At 46.2% G+C, this 19,888-nt stretch overlaps 1 long non-coding RNA gene across 1 annotated transcript; it reads right to left on the reverse strand.

Annotated features, from left to right (window-relative positions):
* Positions 1-1,291: 1,291 nt before the first annotated feature.
* LOC117092136 lies at positions 1,292-12,963 on the reverse strand. The gene is made up of 3 exons (XR_004440640.1): positions 12,785-12,963; positions 5,833-5,932; positions 1,292-1,793 (listed from the first exon to the last, which is right to left on the reverse strand). It is a non-coding gene; the product is annotated as an uncharacterized LOC117092136 (long non-coding RNA).
* Positions 12,964-19,888: the final 6,925 nt, after the last annotated feature.

Below are 19,888 nucleotides of genomic sequence, written 5' to 3' on the forward strand. Positions count from 1 at the left end.
AGCGTGTTTAATCATCTCCCTGTGACCTTGTTGAGGATTGCATGGGTGGGACGCCTTCGAAGAATTCAGAGTTCAGAGCCACCAGACTTCAAAGGTTTCTCGAGCCCTGCTGGGTACCAGGGGGAATTGGAGCAGGGCCTGATGTGATGGCTGAGTCGTTAGTGACAGGAGAAACTCGGGCAGCCAAACTCCTCACCAGTTGCCTTCTTGAAAGCCCCCAGGGAGAAAATCGTAATAAAGCCTTCATCACCACTGGGTCAGCACCTTCGTGTTATGAGATATCCCCAGATAACTGAAGTTCACCTTTGTAGATCCCAAATTCATTTTATTTTCACTGTTTAGAGTGGACCTTTTCCTAAACAGGATGACATTGTTTTCTGAAACTGAATATAAAGTGCAAATTAATTTTGAGGGAGTTGTTCATGCACATCACCACAACGGAAGCCCTGTGAGGACAGGAACTTTTGTCTCTGTTCCCTGCTGTCTTTCCAGCGCCTAGAACAATGGGCCTGCAAGGGGCTCACTGGACCTAAAGGAAGCACTTTGCTCTGCCAGGCCCGTCCAGCTCTGGAGATATGGGGAGGAGCAGATGAAATTTCTTGCCTCCCAAGCAGAGCTCTAGGGCCAGACAGGGAATGCTGGGATGTCAGGTTCCAGCCACTGGTAAGTGCGAATCCTGCTGACTTTGCAACCCAGGAGGCACCTACTCTAGGGAGGCTGTTTTTGTTTTTATTTTTTAGAGATAGGCTCTTGCTCTGTCACCCAGGCTGGAGTTTAGTGACAGAGCCACCCTCCTTCCCCAGCCTCCTGAGTAGCTGGGACTATGGTTGCATGCAACCACACCTGGCTAATTGTATTCATTTTTTTGTAGAGATGGGGTCTCACTGTGTTGCCCAGGCTGGTCTTGAACTCCTCAAGCAATCCTCCTGCTTCGGCCTCCCAAAGTGCTAGAATTACAGGCATGAGCCACTGCACCCAGTCTGGAGGTTTTTAAGCCATGGTGTCAGTGTTTTTTAAAACTACCTTTCCGTAGCTGGGTGCAGTGGCTCACGCCTGTAATCCCAGCACTTCGGGAGGCCTAGGAGGGCGGATCACAGGGTCATGAGATCGAGACCATCTTGGCTAACATGGTGAAACCCCATCTGTACTAAAAATACAAAAAACAAAATTAGCCAGGCGTGGTGGCAGGTGCCTGTAGTCCCAGCTACTCGGGAGGCTGAGGCAAGAGAATGGCGTGAACCCCAGAGGCGGAGCTTACAGTGAGCCGAGATCGCACCACCGCACTCCAGCACAGAGCGAGACTCCATCTCAAAAAAAAAAAAAAAAAAAAGGAAAAAGAACTACCTTTCCTTTCTTTCTCTTAGGCGGTCAGTTGTCAATTAAACTTGCATGGAATGTAAACAGGAGGCAAAGTTAGAACTAATTCTCAAGAAGAGAATGTGCCTGTGTCACAGGTGCCGCCAGCTACAGTCATTGCCGTGGGAGTCAGCACCTCTCCGTCAGGACAAGCTACTCCCCCAGTGCCTTGCCTGCCTCTTCCCATCTCAGGCTGTCACTCCAGTTGGAGGGCGTCGGCCTGAGAAGCATTTCATAACCTTGATCCAGTACAAGCAACGTATTTCCAGAGTCAGGAAGCTGAGCTGCAGAGAGGAGCTGATTTCCCAAGATCAAGCAGTTACAGTAGCCAAGAAGACCGGGTCTTCTGATGCTCAGTGCCGGGCTCTCTGCTCCTATCAGCTGTGGGCCTCCTTCTCATGCTCTATCACACACACACACTTCTGATTTCCTACTAGCTGGAAGAAAAAATATAAACAGATAAATGACCTTGTTCAAACTATTTCTAGAGTGAAAATACGTAGGCACCCTTCCCATTTGCCCAACATCATATGTCCTTAGGGAAAGGCAAATTAAAACAAGATACCACTGCACATCTATTAGAATGGCTAAAATCCAAAACACTGACAACACCAAATGCTGGGGAGGATATAGAGCAACAGGAACTCTCACTCATTGCTGGTGGGGATGCAAAATGGCAAAGCCACTTTAGAAGACAGTTTGGCAGTTTCCTACAAAACTAAATATACTCTTACCATATGATCCAGCAATCACGCTCCCTGGTATTTACTCAATTGAGTTGAAAACTTAGGTCCACGCAAAAACCTGGACAGGAATGTTTATAACAACTTTATTCATAATTGCCAAAACTTGGAAGCAACCAAGATGTCCTTCAGTAGGTGAGTGGATAAATAGACTGTGGTATATGCATACAATGCCATACTACTCAGCAATATAAAGAAATGAACTGTCAAGCCAGGAAAAGACATGGAGAAACCTTAAATATGCATTACTATGTGCAAAAAGTCAGTTTGAAAAGGCTACATACTGTATGAATCTGACTACATGACTTCCTGGCAAAAAAAGACAAATTATAGAGACAGTAAAAAGATTAGTGATTGCTGAGAGTTTGTCGGGAGGGGAGAAAGGGATGAATTGGCGGAGCACAGAGGATTTTTAGGACAATGAAATTATTCTGTATAACACTGGAATGGTGGATACAGGACATGCATTTTCCAAAACGTGTGTAATTATACAATACAAAGACTGTTCCCATACTATAATATAAACCATGGACTTCAGTTAATAACAATGTATAGATATTGGCTCATCGGCTTTAACAAATGTGCCACACCCATGCAGGATGTGAATAGGGGAAACTGAGTGAAGGGGGGAGGAAAGACATGGGAACTCACTGGACTTTCTGATCAATTTGTCTTTAAACCTACAACTGCTCTAAAAAATTAAGACTCCTAATTTAAAAAAAAAGAAAAAACCTATGCCTAGAGTGAAAATACACAGGCATTGTCCTATTTGTAAAATGCATGAGCGTTCGTGTCTGAATCGGTGACATCTACCAGAGGAGCAGGGAGATTGGTCATGCTGTCTAACATCACACAACAGGTCAGGATCCCAGCTATAACTTGAACCAGCCTCTTAATTCTCACATTTGCAGAACTTACACTAGGCCACCTTGATACTGAATCAAAACCCTCAACCTCAGTCCATTCAGACCAGAGTGATGCCTCCAAAGGGCATCTTAAATGTCCCTCCCACCACACCAGTCAGTAGGAGAGACTCCCTCATTTCCCCAAGGAAGGTCTCTCAGAAACTTGTAATTGGCAGAAGTAACTCCTGATGCCTGATCTGGGTCTGTTCCTGCAGGGAGTCTTGCTCTTGCTCTCCTCACTTGATCCTTACTGGAACTTTGATAAATAACTATGGGTTGTTCCACATCGAAACCCAACCTGTAGAGGAGGACTGGGACCCAGACCTCCACGGCAGAAGCCGTCGCAGGCTGCGCTGCAGCCGCTGGGCTGAAGGATCGACAGCAGTCACATGCAGGCATGAGCATAAAAGCCTCATCATCTCACTAAAGCCCTCTTTATTCACCCTGTATTTTTCCACACATTTCATTTCCCATCATGGCTGATTGCCTAAAGCATTCATGTGAAAATAGCAGATTTTTGCCTATGTTTGTTACTCCCCATCTCCTCCCAATAATGCAGTTTGTTGGATTCTCAGAAACGCCATAAACACTAGGCATGTCCGAGATGAAGAAACAAAAAGAAAAAGAAATAAAATAGCAGTGATACTATCATGGAAAGGGGCTGGGGCCTGGCATTGGCTGGGAGCACTAAAGTCAACGGTATCATGATGGGCTAGAAGGTCCCTTGGCAACGACCGCATTTTATAAATGGGGAAACTGGGGCCCAGAGAGGTGAATTTCCCCAAGGTCTGTATGTGATGTGGAGGATGATGACTAGTGGATGTTCCTGATGGGATTTCTTTCTCATCAGGCCCAAAATGCATGAAGAAGAGCTCTGAGCAAGGTGTCGTGGAGTGGTAACAATAGTTCACTCATCTATTTTTTTCATTGGGATCTTTTTGTGTCCTCTCTTCTGGCTTTTACCCACAGAGTAAAACCTCATGGACCAGTCAGATGAGAGGTAGAATGTGAAGAAAAAGGGACAGGAAACAGCATATTGTGAGCTTCATGCCCAGCCATAGTCTAGAAACATTACATGTGTTAATTCAAGTTCCTGCAATCATCACATAAAAATCTTTCTAGAAAGAACTCCAGACTCCCAAAGCAGGAGACCTCAGGAAAGAGATATAATAGTAGACAATACTGACCGAGGGCTTATTATTTCTAGGCACTGGTTAGGCATTTATTTGTTCATTTAAATCTCACAGGGATCCCGTGAGGCTAGGCTGGTACATGGTCATCCTCCCACTTGACAGACGAGAAAGCTGAGGCAGCAGAAGGACATAGGACCTTTCTTGTAACCATGGTGGGGTTTCAAACCACCTTGATACTAAAGCAAGAACCCTCAACCTGAGATCTTTCAGGCCTGGGTGCTGCCTTCAAATGGCATCTTAAATGTCCCTTCATGGTTTCAGTGAAGCCCCTAGTTGGGCTTCATTCCAGAAGTCTTGCTCCAGGGCTAAGGTGCTGTGTGCCTCTCTCTCTCTAGAAACGTCCATTCACTTCCATCTGGGTGGTGGCACAGACCCCTGTCACTGCCAGAACCCAGATGAGTTATTTTGAAAGGTTTTTTTATACCTCGTGCCATTTGACCCTCACCACACCCCTGCAAAGTGGGCAGAGCAAAGACCATGATCCCCATTTAACAAAGTAAAGAACCAAAGTTCAGAAAAGTGAAATGGGGAGTCCCAGATCTCACAGCTGTTAAGTGGCCAAGCACAGGTGTGTGCCCCAGTGGCTTAACTTCATGGCTGTTTATACCATGTCACCATGTCCCCAGAGGCCACTGTGCCCAGGAGAACACCCTGAGTCTATTAGCAACCCTATGGAGATGCCGAGTGGAAAGGCGATGGAAGATGGGGAAGGGGTTTGTGACAAGCAGCGGCTCCCACCTCCGATTTCATTTTTATTTTCTCAGGGTTTGTTTGAAGAGGACATTTCCTGGTTGACCTCATTGGGGCTGGTTTTGGGGGGACTTTGGAAGAAGGAAGTCCAGTCATCCTCTCTCCAGGCCTCCCTTTCCTTTCTTTCTCCTCTCACCTTCTGGAGACATCCCTCCTCTTTGCTTCCTTCACAGCCATACGGCTTTTAAACAACCCCTGTCAGCCCGATGTGTTGGTAATTGTGCAGTCTGGGTGACATTTAAATGCACAGTCCTGGAAGAAATCGCACGGATTTGGATACGCCAGAACACTAAATTTAACAACCCAGAGGTCCCTGGGGGGAGTCGGGGAGGAGGAATGAGAAGAAAGAGTTCATCCTGGGTACCAGTTCTGCAAAACGCAGGTGCTGGGCCACCCCTGGCCTGCCCTTCTCTGCTATCAGACGTGGTAAATGGAGCTCCAATCAGCCCACATTCACCTCACACTATTGTCAGGTGGTTGCTCTGAAAGGCCCTAATCATTTCCCCTATTGTCTGGTTTAATACAAAGCAGTGCAAAGCTGCATCTCTCTCATCAGAGAACCCTGAGGTATGTTGATATGTGTGTGTGCAGACATGTGAATTCACACACACTACCCCCACACATACACACACTCACACAGGTTAAGAGGGGATGTGGCAAAGGGAGGGACACAGAACACAACCACCCCATCCCATCTCTAATCTTCCCTCTAGAATGCAAGTAGTGAGGAAGATGCCTTGACTGTCAACGCCTCCAGCTCCCCAAACGGGCAGCTACCCCGAGACCCAACATTGAGAACAGATGACCAGTGTACCTCGTGCTAATTCAGGAAACGTGTGGTTTAAGCATGTTAGAATTCAGAATCACCAGGATTTTCCTCCTTACCTCAGTTTCTCTTTTTGGCCATCAGATATTTAGCAATGACATAGTAACTCAGGTTCACTTCTCTCCTCCATTCAAGGCTCTCTTGGAAATCAAGCAGAACCTTTTGAAGAAAAAGAAAGGTTAGACCTGCCCATAAGATATGGGAAAGTAAATAAATGATCTACAAAAATGTCCTTTTCATGTGGAAAAGGAAAAGCCCTTATAAAATGTCACACCCTGGGCGATGTTATTGCTCAATAAGATGCAAGGCAGGGGCCAGATGTAGCAGAGTGAAACACATTATTGTCTTAACAGCTGGAACCAGGATTGCCTCTTAGAGAAGGAACAGTCTTTGCTTAGAAAAATGCTTCTTGAAAGACGCGGTATGATAGATGGACTGTAGTAGCAGCCCTGGCGTTTCACGGCTGTTGCTTCCATGCCCTTGGGTAGTGCCTCCCACGCTGACTCTGGGCTGAGCCATGCGACTTGCCCATGTGAAGGGGATGACAGCAAACTTGAGGCAAACAGAGGCCTGAAAAAGACACTTGCATGTTTCTGCTGTCTTCAATCCTGCCCCACACAGAACATAACTGGACAGGTACTGGAGAGCCCTGGCCGGGGCTGGTACCCTTCTGGAGAGAACAGGAGACCCATGGCAGGGGCTGGGTCCTGCTACTCAAGGCCATCCAGACCAGCTGTAGGGTAAACACACCTGACAGCAATAACTTCAGAATACCCTTAGAATGACCCTGTATACGTGTTTCGGGCTAGGGAATCCACATTTGGCCAACCTGGAGATGCATTCCTTGTCTATGAGGAATATTTACCCAGCCCCTGGCCCTTCCTGTGGAACACGGACCAGACAGGGGATTGAGGTCCTGATTTTTGGGTTAAATGAAGGCTGTCAGGTAGAGGTCATTAGGAGAAGGGTGTTAAGTGAAAATGCTACATAAACTGCATGCTGTTTGCCAGAGCTTGTCATTTTCCTATGCAGTCTACCACCAAGGAGCCATGTGGTTTTCCTGCTCCACCTGCCACTGCTCAGCCATGCAATTACCTTGTCCAGCCCACCGCCACTGGGTTTTCTTCCCTGTATGTAAGCCCCTAATAAAACCCCAAGTCTCCTCACACCTGTAATCCCAGCAGTTTGGGAGGCCGAGCCGGGCAGATCCCTTGAGGTCAGGAATTCAAGACCAGCCTGGCCAACATGGTGAAACCCCATCTTTACAAAAAATATAAAAATTGGCTGGGCATGGTGGTGCATGCCTGTAATCCCAGCTACTTGGGAGACTGAGGCACTTGAACCCAGGAGGCAAAAGTTGCAGTGAGCTGAGATCATGCCACTGCACTCCAGCCTAGGTGACAGAGCAAGACTCCGAAAAAAAAAAAAAAACATGCCTCATCTTGTTGCTGGCTCTGGGTCTCTTCTTCATCCTCTGGAGCCTGGTGCCTTTCATATTGAGGTTAATAGAGGATCAGCACAATACCAGGCACCCCCACAACCATCCACCAGTTGACAACCTGAGCAGAAACAAGCCCAGCCAAGATCAGCTGAGTCCAACCACAATCAGCAGGCCCATCCCACTGAAATATAGATTCATCCAAAATAATAAATGACTATTGCTTAAGACACAGAATTTTGGCATGATTTGTTACATGGCAACAGTCAGTTAACACACATGACCTGGGAGGGCACTGGTTAATAGCAATCAGGGAAACCAAAGGGGTCACTAAGCTGCAAGGAACAAGAGTTAGGAATAGAAGAGGAGAAAGTAGGGAGGGAAAGAAGAGGGGAAGGTCAAGAGCAATGGCAGAAGCAATAAGCATTCACAATCACTCATATGCAATGCTAATTGTTTGTGTTACTTAATATATCCATCCTTTATTCAGTGAAGTCTGCCTTAGACATAAAGGCCTTGTGGGTAAGAGTGAAGGAGTGTGTTTATAAATCATAGAAGGAGGATGAGTTCCACGTCTGAGTCAACGCAGAATGCAACAGAGACATTGAGAGGATCTGTAACTAATTTGGTGGCAGTACAAGCTCAGAAGCAAAAGGGTTCATGAAGATGTAAGTCCTTCTGGAGCTTATAGAGGAAAGCATTGGGCTCTCCCCAAACATGGAACTCCATGGTATGGAGTTCACACCAACCTCTCTGAGACCTTAAAGGCTGGATGCTCCAGCTGACACTCAGGCCATGTGCCCAATGCACACTCCTAGGACTCCTATTTTTGTGAGCTCCATGCTATGTAGGATGAGATTTAGGAAGTACCAGGCCTGTGTTCTCACTTATCCTAGCTCATCCTTCCGATGAGTTCAGAAAGCCAGCAGCATTTATGAAGCATACACACTCACACACTCAGTACACGCATGCCTTTCCTAAACTTTCTGGAAGTCTCCAAAACAAAAGGAAATTTAATGTATTTTTTTTTCCTTCAAAGATCACGCACATTTCAAGCTCCATAAATTCTGGATCCACCCTTACTCTAAAAGATCCAGTCAAACATCTGGCTCCCAAACCAAATTATTTTCACTTGGAACCACATGGTGGCACCGAGGGCTCGGCTTGGGAGGGCACCCCGCCCTGCCCACCCATCAGGAGCAGGGCACACCCTACCTCATACCCCACACATCCTCCAACATGTGAAGTCATCCTCCATTTCCATCACAATTAAGATCTCTTAAACATCCCCATCCACAGGTGGGTGGAAGCAGATACGGTCCTAGAACATTCAAAGATGCTGGAAAACCATGGGTCACATTTCCTTTCCCTTTTCCTTCCTTTCCTACCCTCCTGTCTCCTTTCTTTTTACTACCCAATACCTTCTCCCAGCACTATCTCATTCACTCACATGGCTTCAAGCACATCCGCCCACAGACACCTAAATCTCAACACATCCACAAGTGAGGCATTTCTGCAAATACCTAAACATGCCCCTGAACTCCCTCTCCCAGAGAACACACAAGTCAGCACCAGGCACCCCATCCACAGGCCTGGAGTGATACACTTCTCCCTCCATCCCCTGTCCCCACGTTCTACCAGTGACAAAGCTTTTCCATTTTCTGTTCAAAGCAGTCCTGAAGCCTGTTCCCTCCAGTCCACGCTGCGACCACCCCTGTTCAGGCCTCCATTGCATCTCCCCTGGGCCATTGTCCCTTGATAGGTCCCCCCGACTCCCGTGTCACCCTCTCCCTCAATCATCCTCCACACTAAGCCAGAGGGCTTGCCCTGAAATGAAATGTTACTCCATCCCACTGAAAGCAAAATTTTTCAGCAGTCCTCCACCAACTACCAATATCCAAGTTCCTTTACTTAACATCAGAGGTCTTTCATGACCCACACCACCACGACCACACCACCACCCACTGCCAGATGCTGGTATCTACAGCCTCTCATATTCTCCCTCACATCCCCCTCTGGCTACCTGGCCTCCAAGCTATCTTGCCATTTCCTGTATCCTCGATACCTCCTCCTCATGAGGGGCCCTGTGCCCCACCTCTATTTCCATTCCATCCATCAAGCAAATGCTTGCCCATCCTTCAAGGCCCAACTCAAGCTCATGCCCCTCTATGCAGTCTTCTCTGATGCTCATCCGCACCACCCTTCCCCAAGTAGACTAATCACTCCCTCCTTTGAGCTCTGGTTTTACCTAGTACCACTGTCATTATTGCCTCTGGTAGTCAATACAAGTTATGTAAATTACATGTCTCCTGGGGTCACCTGAGTCCCTTTAAAATTGGCTTGGCCCCAGTTTGCGGCCAGTGGAAATCTCAAGCCCACTTTTGGATTTTTATGACTTCCTGGGAAGCTGCATTCTCCTAGTCACCAATGATTCTGGGCTTTTTACCTTTATTGTCCTAAATGAATGACTGCATGTAAATAAATAAATATTCACACAAAGCACCGATGAGTATTGTAGATTATTCCTTAAACGTCTTTCAGTTAATCCACACTTGGAACATTTTATTACAGCTTCACTCCCAGAATCTTCAACCCAAAGATTAACATTCATTCACTGGCTTCCATTTATACCCCCTCCCCACCTTCTCCCTTTTCTTGTTCCCATCCCCCTCACACCCCCCAAGATTTCCACCAAGAGCCCCAATTCTTCACCTCTCATTGTACAGATCACTTCCTCATCCTAAGTCTGACAGCCAAACTCACTGCAGAATCACATCAATACAAAAAAACCACCAAGGGTCATCACTTCCTTAGACCAAAGTGATGGCTGTAAAAATAAAAAAAAATTTCCTCTCACACTGTCCACCTCCCCCATAGACTCTGCCCTCCTGAGAGCAGAGTGAGATCTTATTCACCTTTCTATCCTCCCTGCCTAGCACAGTGGCTGGCATGTAAAATGCTTGCAAAAAATATTTGTTGAATTAGTCAATGAACGAATTCACACACGACTCCACATGCTGGCCCACCCCTTACACTCTGGTTGCCTGAACCAGAAGCAAAACGGTCTAAGCAGAGAGCAGAAGTCCAGGGAAAGATGGGTTTGAGATAGGAGGGAGTTCACGGAGGGGAACACTTTTCCTCCCTTCATCTTCACAAACCACGATTCCCCCTCCTGAAAACCAGGCTCTTTCCCATCAGATGATCACCTCAGCCACCTTCAGTGGTGGTTCAGCATATTTCTGCGTGAAATAAATGTTATTTTCTGGTGCACCCAGGTTTCATTACTCTTCCTGTCAGGGAAAATCAAAGCAAGAGGAGAGAGGCGCCTGGCAGAAAGTGGCTTCTTGCTTACGCCAGGAGGAAAAGGATAATGTTACCCATGGAAAGAGAGGGAGGAAGAGAGAGAGAGGGGGAAAACTAACTTCCTCATTTAATCAAGTCGAAACACGGATTATATGAGGTTGAAAAACAGTTACCTTGTTCTCGCACCAGTCTCTTGCTCTGTCTGGGGCTATAAAACCCTTTGCGATTTTATCTTTTCATAAACTTTTATTGAATCTGATGTTCAAGGGGCCACGGAGGATCATCCAATTAAACTCCCCCCTCTAATCCTACTCTTAAACTCCAGCACTAAACTGATGGGAGATTAAAAGCTAATAAAGATGACAAATGAGAGGTGATCAGCAAGTTGATAAGGGAAATAGAGTCAGGTGGGGATTTGCCAGAGGGGAGTGAGGCCCGATTCTGCAAAACACAGGGGTGGCGGAGCTTTCCTGGTGGCAAATTCAAAGAATTCTGAACAGATGCAATATGGATGCCCATGAAAAAGTCCTGCTCAGTGATGCTGCGATCCTGGGGTTAAGACAGGCTGCCCAGGGCAGGGTTATATAGCAGGAAGAGGGTTGGAAGTGGCACAGAATTACCAGGGTTGAAATAACAATACTGCTCATGCTAGCCATAAAGCCATGGGTAATGCTAACATACTATTCGTTGTACAAATATTGTCATAAGGATGGCCATAGAACTGTCCCATGTAGAGTGCCAACCACATGCCAGGCGCTATCATACGCACTTTGCATTCGCTCTCCTGAGGATAGAAGTCATGTGTGAGTGGAATGCTTGCCCATTACATACATTAGAAAACTAAGGTTCAGGCAGGCAAACCATTTTGCCAAGGCCCATCAGTAACTGGCAAAGCCAAGATCAGAATCCTGTCTTTCCGAAAAACTAATCCCCACCTCTTGGGGTTCTATTAAGGATGTCTGAGAAAAGACAATGGTGCAGGCTTTGCAGTAGCCACTAAAAGTTTAGTTTGGTTTCCTAGACCCTATATTCCTCACCATCACCACTCCCAAAATGTAAGTTTTAAAGATGAGGAAAGTGAGAGCAATGTTTTCAAACATCATGCCATATAGTGTATATCAATTCATTTAATCATTTTACAGGCATCTATGAATACATTTCTTTGCCAGAGTCTTTCATAAATATGCATCAAACTAATCCTCACATCGGCCCTGAGAAATAGGAATTATTTCTTCATTTTAATTAATGAGTAAACAGAGGCTTAGAGAATCTAAATGATTCTCCTAGGATTGCAAAGCTAATAAGTGACAGGGATGAAATTCAGACCCAGTTGTGCCCTGATGCCAAAGTCCTAATTCTTTCCACTACACCTGCCTCGGTGGCATCTGGTCCAGCAATGGGGATGAGACAGAGATATCATCAAATAACAAAACACAGCTGTGTGGCCTGTACCCTGCAAGATACACACACAACCATCATCACTGCTCCAAAGGAAGGCATTTCAAAAAAGGATTCATACGGAGAGAAGCATTGTTTTTTGGGCTTCTGGAGGTGGTGAGTTACAGATGTTACAGGGAAAGGGGAAAAAGCAACATGAGTAGATGCTCAGAAAAGGAAGGAGGGGGCCTGTTGGAGGGTTTGGAGTACCCCAGTGTGGCTGCACTGTGTGGATTTCAAGAAGGGAAGATTGGACATGTAAAGAGGTTGGTTGAAACCAGGAAGACCTTGACTGTTATGGTAAGAAGATTTGAGAAAGTGAGTTAAAATCTCCATGTTGGCCAGGCATAGTGGCTCACGCCTGTAATCCCAGCACTTTGGGAGGCCAAGGCGGATAGATCACCTAAGGTCAGGAGTTTGAGACCAGCCTGGCCAACATGGTGAAGCTCCATCTCTACTAAAAATACAGGTGCGTGCCTGTAATCCCAGCTACTCCGGAGGCTGAGACAGGAGAATCTCTTGAACCTGGGAGGCAGAGGTTGCAGTGAGCCGAGATTACACCACTGCACCCCAGCCTGGGCGATAGAGTGAGACTCCATCTCCACAAAAAATAATAAAAAAAGCTCCATGTCACCACCGTTCCCTGCTTCTGGGGACATGAGTCTCCCAAGAAACTGTGGCTCAGGTGCCCTAGGAAACGAGAACAAGCGACAAGCCTCCTCACAGTGGGACAGAAAAGGCAAGTTTCTCCCGAGTGGAGTGAACCGAGCTGTGGCTGGAAATCAAGCAGTCAGGACGTCCACCCTCAGCCCCGCCCCTCGCAGCCCACTCACAGTGTCTGCAGCCTTGCACAGCTCGCCACTTGGGATGTGTCCTTCTGTTCCTGTGGAGGACGAGAAGGCTGAAGAGATGATTTCTTCTCATGGACAATCCTATCAGTGCTCAGGGAAGAATTCACTTTGGCTTAAACCACCAGGCACTCGCAGTCTTCCAAATTCTCGGGCCCGCATGCACTCGCACCTAAGGAAGGAAGGGAATCTAACTTTTTCTGAGCCCTGACTAGATACCAAGCCCCATCACCCATATGATCTCATTTTAACATCACAGATGCACCATGCAGCTTTGATTAACCTCATTTTTACAGACAAAAAAAAAAAAAATCCCTGAAGCTCAAGGACACACAGCTAGTTCAAAGTCTCATTTGTCTGACTCCAAAAGCATGAATTGTTTTCACTACATCAATGCTTCTCAGTCCTAGCTGGTTATTAGAATAACACGGGAAAGTCCCACCCCAGGCAAATTGCTGGCAGTGCAGGGCAGGCCCTGGTAAGCTATAGAAGCCCCTCGGGTGATTCTATTTGCAGCCAAGGTTGGGGACCTCTGTGCTAATGTTTGCTTCTCTCTAAGACAATAGCCCTTGAGTCTCATCAACCACAACCCTCATCCCTAGCCTCAGCCCCACCCACCAAGTAAACCCAGTCTAAGTTGCCAACTCTTTTTACAAGTTAATATTCATTTCATCACATTTAATTAACACAGGGAGACTGGAGCTGTCTCAGCTTCACACCCAGCTAGCAGGAGTCCACGCCTCCCTTGGAGTTCAATCACGGCACTGTCTTACGCAATTAGCTTCCTTCGCCCTGATCTGAAGGGTCTGTGTCCATAAATATCAACCAATTTTATTGATATTTGTAATTAAAACCATTCAACGGGTCACACTCAGTTGAGCAAGTTTGCAACACACACATCCATAATGGGAACATGAGCGCATTTGTATTTGACATTTGATAGATAATAATCCTGGCCATTTCTCATTTTCAGAACATCCTGTGGGTACCAGCTAATTAAGCCTAGCATGTCTCCTGGGACAGACATCGTTCTTCAGACATACCCCTTTGATTGTCTTTGTTTATGAAGTTTCAAGGAAACCAAGGACCAAAAAAGTGGGGTGACAGGCTAAAACCGCAGAGAGAAAACTACATGGGTACTAGGTCTGATCTTGCCAACTTCTCAAGTTTCTTCTCCAAACTTCTCTCTATATCCTTCTAAAGATAAAAACAATGGCATTAAGAATGAGCTCCAGGCCACCCTTGGAAGCCCCAGTGCTATTTCTCTGGAGTTATTTCTGCTGCCTCAATTGGTCCCTTCCATCCATAAGATTATATGGACAAAGCCTAACTCAGCCCTGAGTTCCAATCTGAAGCTGGGGTAAGATCTGCCACCACCAGCAGCACCACAATCTCATCTCTATGTTGGCCCAGTTCTAGATACACCCACAGGTTGTTTGAGATCTGGTTGGGTGGTTTTTATCTGAAAATTACCAACAAGTTCATCTGTGAACTCCCTGGAGACCCAGAGCAGGACTCTGCTGAAAGTTCTGTCGTGGAGCATAGCTGGTTGCTGAGCACGGGTCCAGCATAGGCTCGGGTTATTAGATCTGCCCACTTCTCATTTTCCCTTTGAAATCTCATCACTCGAATATACCCAGTGAGATTTAAGACCTTTTCCCAAATCCCCTAACAGCATTTTTATAAGAAACAATCAGTCTTCAAGTGAGTTAAAAGGAAGCCATTCTATCCTCAAGGGCAGCCTCTTGAGTGCCTTGGCAGGAGGATTATTTCTCTTGTGACCTAGAATAATCCCTACATTTCCAAACCCCACAAGGGTAGAAGGGAATTCCAGCAGGGAGGAGGCAGGAAGAACCGGTGGAGAGAGATAGCATGGAGACAGATGAAGATATACTGCCCGGCAATGGTGGAGGAGGGCATTTTTACGGTATTATGACTTATGCCACACCTGTTTCCAGAAATGATTTGAGACCAGTACAATAATAGGCACATATCCAATAAAGCCATTAAAATAGAAATAAGGAGGACCTATAAATGTCTACAGAGGGTGACATTGAAGAAGTCATGATTCCCATTATCCCAAGAGCTCAAGTAGAAACAGTAGGTTGAGAGTGAGCATGAGGTGATTCATTGATCATTGGGACAACTAACTCAATTATTCAGAGACTAACGATTCAATTTGTGATTAATCTTGGCCTCTGGCATCAGCCCTTTCTCTCTTCTACTGCCTAACTATGAGGAATTTTACTGTCCAGCATGCATCCATCCAAACGTAGCCATGAAAAGGGATGAAGTCAGAGACTCTTACAGTTGGAAAGGATTTAATACATCACTTAGGAAGACTTCCTACTAAGTCCAGGAGTTCCTTTTAAAGCTGCTGTTTCAGAAAGTTGTGCAGCATCAACTTGAATACCTCTAAAGACAGGACACTCACCACCAGATGAGGTATTTCTCATGAGGGTCCATTCTACTGCTAAACAATCAGATCATTAGAAAACTCCTTTTTATATAAAGATAAAATCAAATCCCTTAAAAACTCAAGCCGTTATCCCAAACTTGATGAATCTTCAAAATTACCTGGGATGCTTTTGAAAAGAGATTCTTGTGGAAGTACGAATTAGTACACCACTTAAGAAAATAACGTGGCATTATCTGCTAAAGCTGAACATACGCACAACTATGACCCTACAATTTACTCTAAGGCATACACTCACCATAAATACTTGCACATGTGCACCAAGAGGCCAGTACAAAAACATTCTCAGCAGTGTCAGTCACAATAGTCAAAACTACAAGGAATCACAATGTCTGTCAACAGTAAAGTGGGTAAATTTTGATATATTCGTAAAATTGCACATCCGAGAGCAGAGCTGTCCAAAATAACTTCATATCATGATGGAAATTTTCTGTTCTGCACTGTCCAAGATGGCACCCATTTATCACATGAGGCCACTGAGCACTTGAAATATGGCTCGTGCAAGACAGAAACTGAATTGTTTAATTAATTTTAATTTTAATAGCACATATGGCTAGTGACTACTGCATTTGCTAGCACTGTGTAAGGGCGAAACAGTGAAAAAGAACAGACTATGCCGAGTAACGTGAATGAAACTCATTCAGTGAAAGAAGCCAGATCCTCCCAAAATGCCTACTTTTTATGACTACATTTATATAAAGTTCAAAGATAGATCAAATGAAATTAAATGTTTAGGGATGAAAAATTAAGCCCCAGCATTAGGGGATGCCTGCTTCACTGGTAAACTTTGGATGGGAAGGAACACAGAGGGTCTGAGGGGAGCTCCTGGACCCTGGCAGTGTCCTATCTTGTGGCTGTGTAGTGATGACACAGGTGTTCACTTATTGATAAATCATCAAACCATCCTTTGTTCTGAGCACTTACCTATATGTGCTTTATATTCCACAACTTAAAAAGGACTAAAATGTACATTGTCTTGGCAACACTTTTGCAAATCTAAAATTATTCTGAAGTTACATGCTTATATTTTTAAACATCCATTCCCAGTGCTCTGCTACAGATGTGTTGAATCAGATTTTCTGGGGATAGGTCCTGGGAATCCATATTTTTCTAAAGCCCTGGGGTAATTCTGTTGCACAGCTTAGTGGAGAAGCATGGTTTCTCCTCTATGAGGAAGCTCTTCAAGGCTGAATGTCCCCAGAATCTTCTCCTTTTCCTACAATGCTCCTGTTTCCGATTCCTAAGCAGCCAGGTGTCCCCTCTGGGCTCACTCTCGTGGGTAATAGCTCACTTCACTCTTCCTGGCCTGGGTTCTGTGGCTTCCTGCTCTGGTTGGCCCCTTCCACACAGGCCAAGGCAAACCCAGATGTTCACCACTTGTGTTAATAGCTGGGGAAGGATGAAAAAGGAGAAGCCTAAGGGTGACTGAGGGGGAGGTGAAAACTCCTACTTAAAAGGAGAGTTCAGAATCTCATTTGTTCTGTGTCCCAGGCCTGGGTAACCACAGATAATGGCATGCATTAGGAGTGTAACCCTCGACCCGTCCGTTGAGTGGGCAGATATGTGCAGTGTCCTTATTTGCCCTGTGACCTGCTTGATCTTTCCATCCTGGAATCCAGTTCTCCTCCCCAAGCAGTAAGCTGCCTCCTTCAGGCCCTTCCTTAAGGTGTGCATTTTCCAGATAAGCCCTGTTGCTCCAGCAAAGCCGCAAATACTGTAAATTTATCCACCTCTCTGTTGCGCTTGGAAACCGCAGGTCTCAGATATCAGGAAGGCAAGGTTGACCAGGAGGAGCGAGATGCAGGATTTCGCTAGAGAGGGAGCTGATGGGCATATACCCCGAGCCAGGCAGGTGAGAGGTCACATTCTAGGAAAATCAGCAAAAGCAAAAAGAAGCAAACAGTAAATAATCACTGATCTTGTGTGACCCCATCAACTTGGAAGCAGTCAGGCCGGGTCACTGCTCTGCACGGCTCCCTGCCATCAGTCACAAGACATGCTTGAGTTGCGCAGTGCCCAGCCTGTGCAGCATATGTGGCTGCTCTGTAGGCTGGGTAGCTTTTTTTATTGCCATTATTAGAGGAAGAAACTGAAGATCAGAGAAACACTGGGACTCACGCCGCATCTCCTGGCTTCAGCCCTGTGCTGTTACGACCACAGTGCCTATTGCCCCAGTGGCTTCTGTTGACAGACCTGTGCTCACAATCAAAAAGATGCCCCATAAAAACCCACTGGGCAGTGATCAGCAACTCGCCTTCTCTAGGAAGAGAGAGGACCCAGGTAATGCCAGAGAGGCAGGCCTTCAGCAGTCAGGGTGGCCTCCGTGCCTGGCTTTTGAAAACCATAGCTAGAGGCCAGTTGGGTTTCCAGCATCAGGAAAAGAGCCTGGGGAATGCATGGTGAGGGAAACTCAGACTCCACCTGCAAGGAACACACTCGCTGAAGGCAGAGCAGGACATAATTAAGCCTAATTGTGTAAGCCTTGCCATGTCTTCGAGTGAGAGGGATGCCAAGGTCTTGTGTTCCCTTCCGTTCCATGCAGCCTGTGCATCCCTACCTGAAGGTCACCCTCATTAACGCTGCCAAAAAAAAGCCATCCCTCTCCACTTCCACTTGTTCCACTCGTAATAGGACCTCTCGCCTGCTGCCTGGGCAGATTAGGCCAATGAATGCGCATATGCCGGTGCGTGGGTGTCCGTGTGTATGTCTGTGGCAGCACGCATGTCTTTCATAGCTGCATGTTTTATTTTCTTCTGGTATTTTCTGTGCTTACATAGTCAAAATTAATGGGATCAGGCTGAGATTCAGATGACATCACATGGGTGACTCACATCTTGATAGATGGATAGATTTTCCTCCTCTGCATTCCTTTCAAGGTAACCTTGACTTGTCACACAACCACTGGGGGATGCCAGGAAGACGGATTTTTTCTCATGAACATTTGACTTGGCCATCACAGTTAACAATCCTGCCTGTGGGGAAAAGGGCAGGGAGCAAAGGCCATGGCTAGTTCTCACCAGCGGCCGAGAGATGGGCTAATTAGTGGAGTCATCACCCCCAGCACAGGCAAATACTGAGTACCCTGTCCCTCCTTCGCAGGACCACCAAGGGGCCACCTCATTGCAATCTGCATTGCTCTCGCTCTTGGAAATGACGTTTCTTCAACCACCCTTTTTATGGCTCACCCTTTCCTCCTGGAAAGTAAACAGGTACTGAAGGGGAAATAAATAGTAATAGCAGCTGGAAAACATTGCAACAACAGAACAAGGTTGCAATTATGCAATCATTTCCGCTACTAGAATTTCTTTGAGGGAAATTTTCATTGGGAAAACGAAAAGGAGAGGGGCTGACTCATACTCTTTTCAGACTCAACTCGCCCAGAATGCAGGAACCCACAGGTCAGACTGACAAGGCGGGATGACCTCTAATTTTCAAAGACTAAAGCTACCAACAAAGTCTTTTTCTCCTCGCTCTTTCTGCCTGGTGTTTCTCCATCTTTGCACCAGCTCACTTTTCCTGGGGTTTGGGGAGCTTTTCCTTCCTAAAACATTAACTTGCAGACCCAGAGCCAAGTTAAGTCAAGTGATCTAGGTTTTCAGAAACAAGTTGCTTGTTTGTTTTTATGCTAGACTAGCTCTTGAAGCAAAACTCTGTCTGTGTATACACAAGGCACAGCAGTCAGCCTTTGTCACGCAGTTTAGGGCAGTCACGGTCACCCTCATCACCTGGTAGAGAGGACACAGACACTCAGACTCCAGAACTGGAAGGGCTCTTTTGACCACCCTGTGCAATCTTCTCTCCTTCCAGGTGAGGACACAGAGAGGTAAAATAGTCACACCGCAGTGAGTGACATCTGAAGGATGAGTCCTGAGCTCCTTAAACCTCCAGCACTGAGCTCTTCCACACATACTGTTCTGGATGCCTTAAACTCTCCTCCACCTGCTTAGCAGCAATCAAAATACGCTGCAGTGACAATTTCAAGAGCTCCCTCTGGCAAATCCAGAAAAATGCCAAACTCTGTTTTTGTTGTTGTTGTTGTTTCTTTGTTTGTTTTGCTTTGTTTAGCAGAGCAGGAAAGTCCTGTGAAGATGAACGCAGAGGAAATGTGTAAGTTGGTCGAGGGGGAAGGGACATCTCTATATCCTATCCAAGAGCTCTGACCGAGTCAGGAAGTCTTCACATTTCTGTCCACAAAGACCTGGCTCCATCAGTCCATCCTTCCCTGCTGAGAAGTCCCGTGACTCTCTGAGGTAAGACCTCAGCCTCTGCTCATGCCCTGTAGAACCATCAACAAGGCAGATGTTCCCAAGTCCTCGCACTTTTTCTTTCTACCCTTTTGTTGTCACCCTGATCCTACCTCCCTGTCATGTGAGTCCCTGTCTGTAAACTAAAACCACCTGCTACTCCATCTTCCCTGGAATCCACTCCATGCTCTTGACCTGAGCTCAGCCCCTATGTCAGTATCACAGCCTTTTATTAAAACCCATCACAAGCTCCACCTCCTCCCTGGAGCTCGCCTTAGTTCCCTGATTAAAGCCAATATATCCTTTGTTGTGTATTTCTAGCCCTTCGTGTTTCCATTGTCATGTGATAAGTGGCTCCCCAACACAGAA

The sequence above is a fragment of the Trachypithecus francoisi genome, unplaced genomic scaffold, assembly GCF_009764315.1.
Source record: "Trachypithecus francoisi isolate TF-2019V2 unplaced genomic scaffold, Tfra_2.0 Contig01440, whole genome shotgun sequence".
NCBI classification, from domain to species: domain Eukaryota; kingdom Metazoa; phylum Chordata; class Mammalia; order Primates; family Cercopithecidae; genus Trachypithecus; species Trachypithecus francoisi.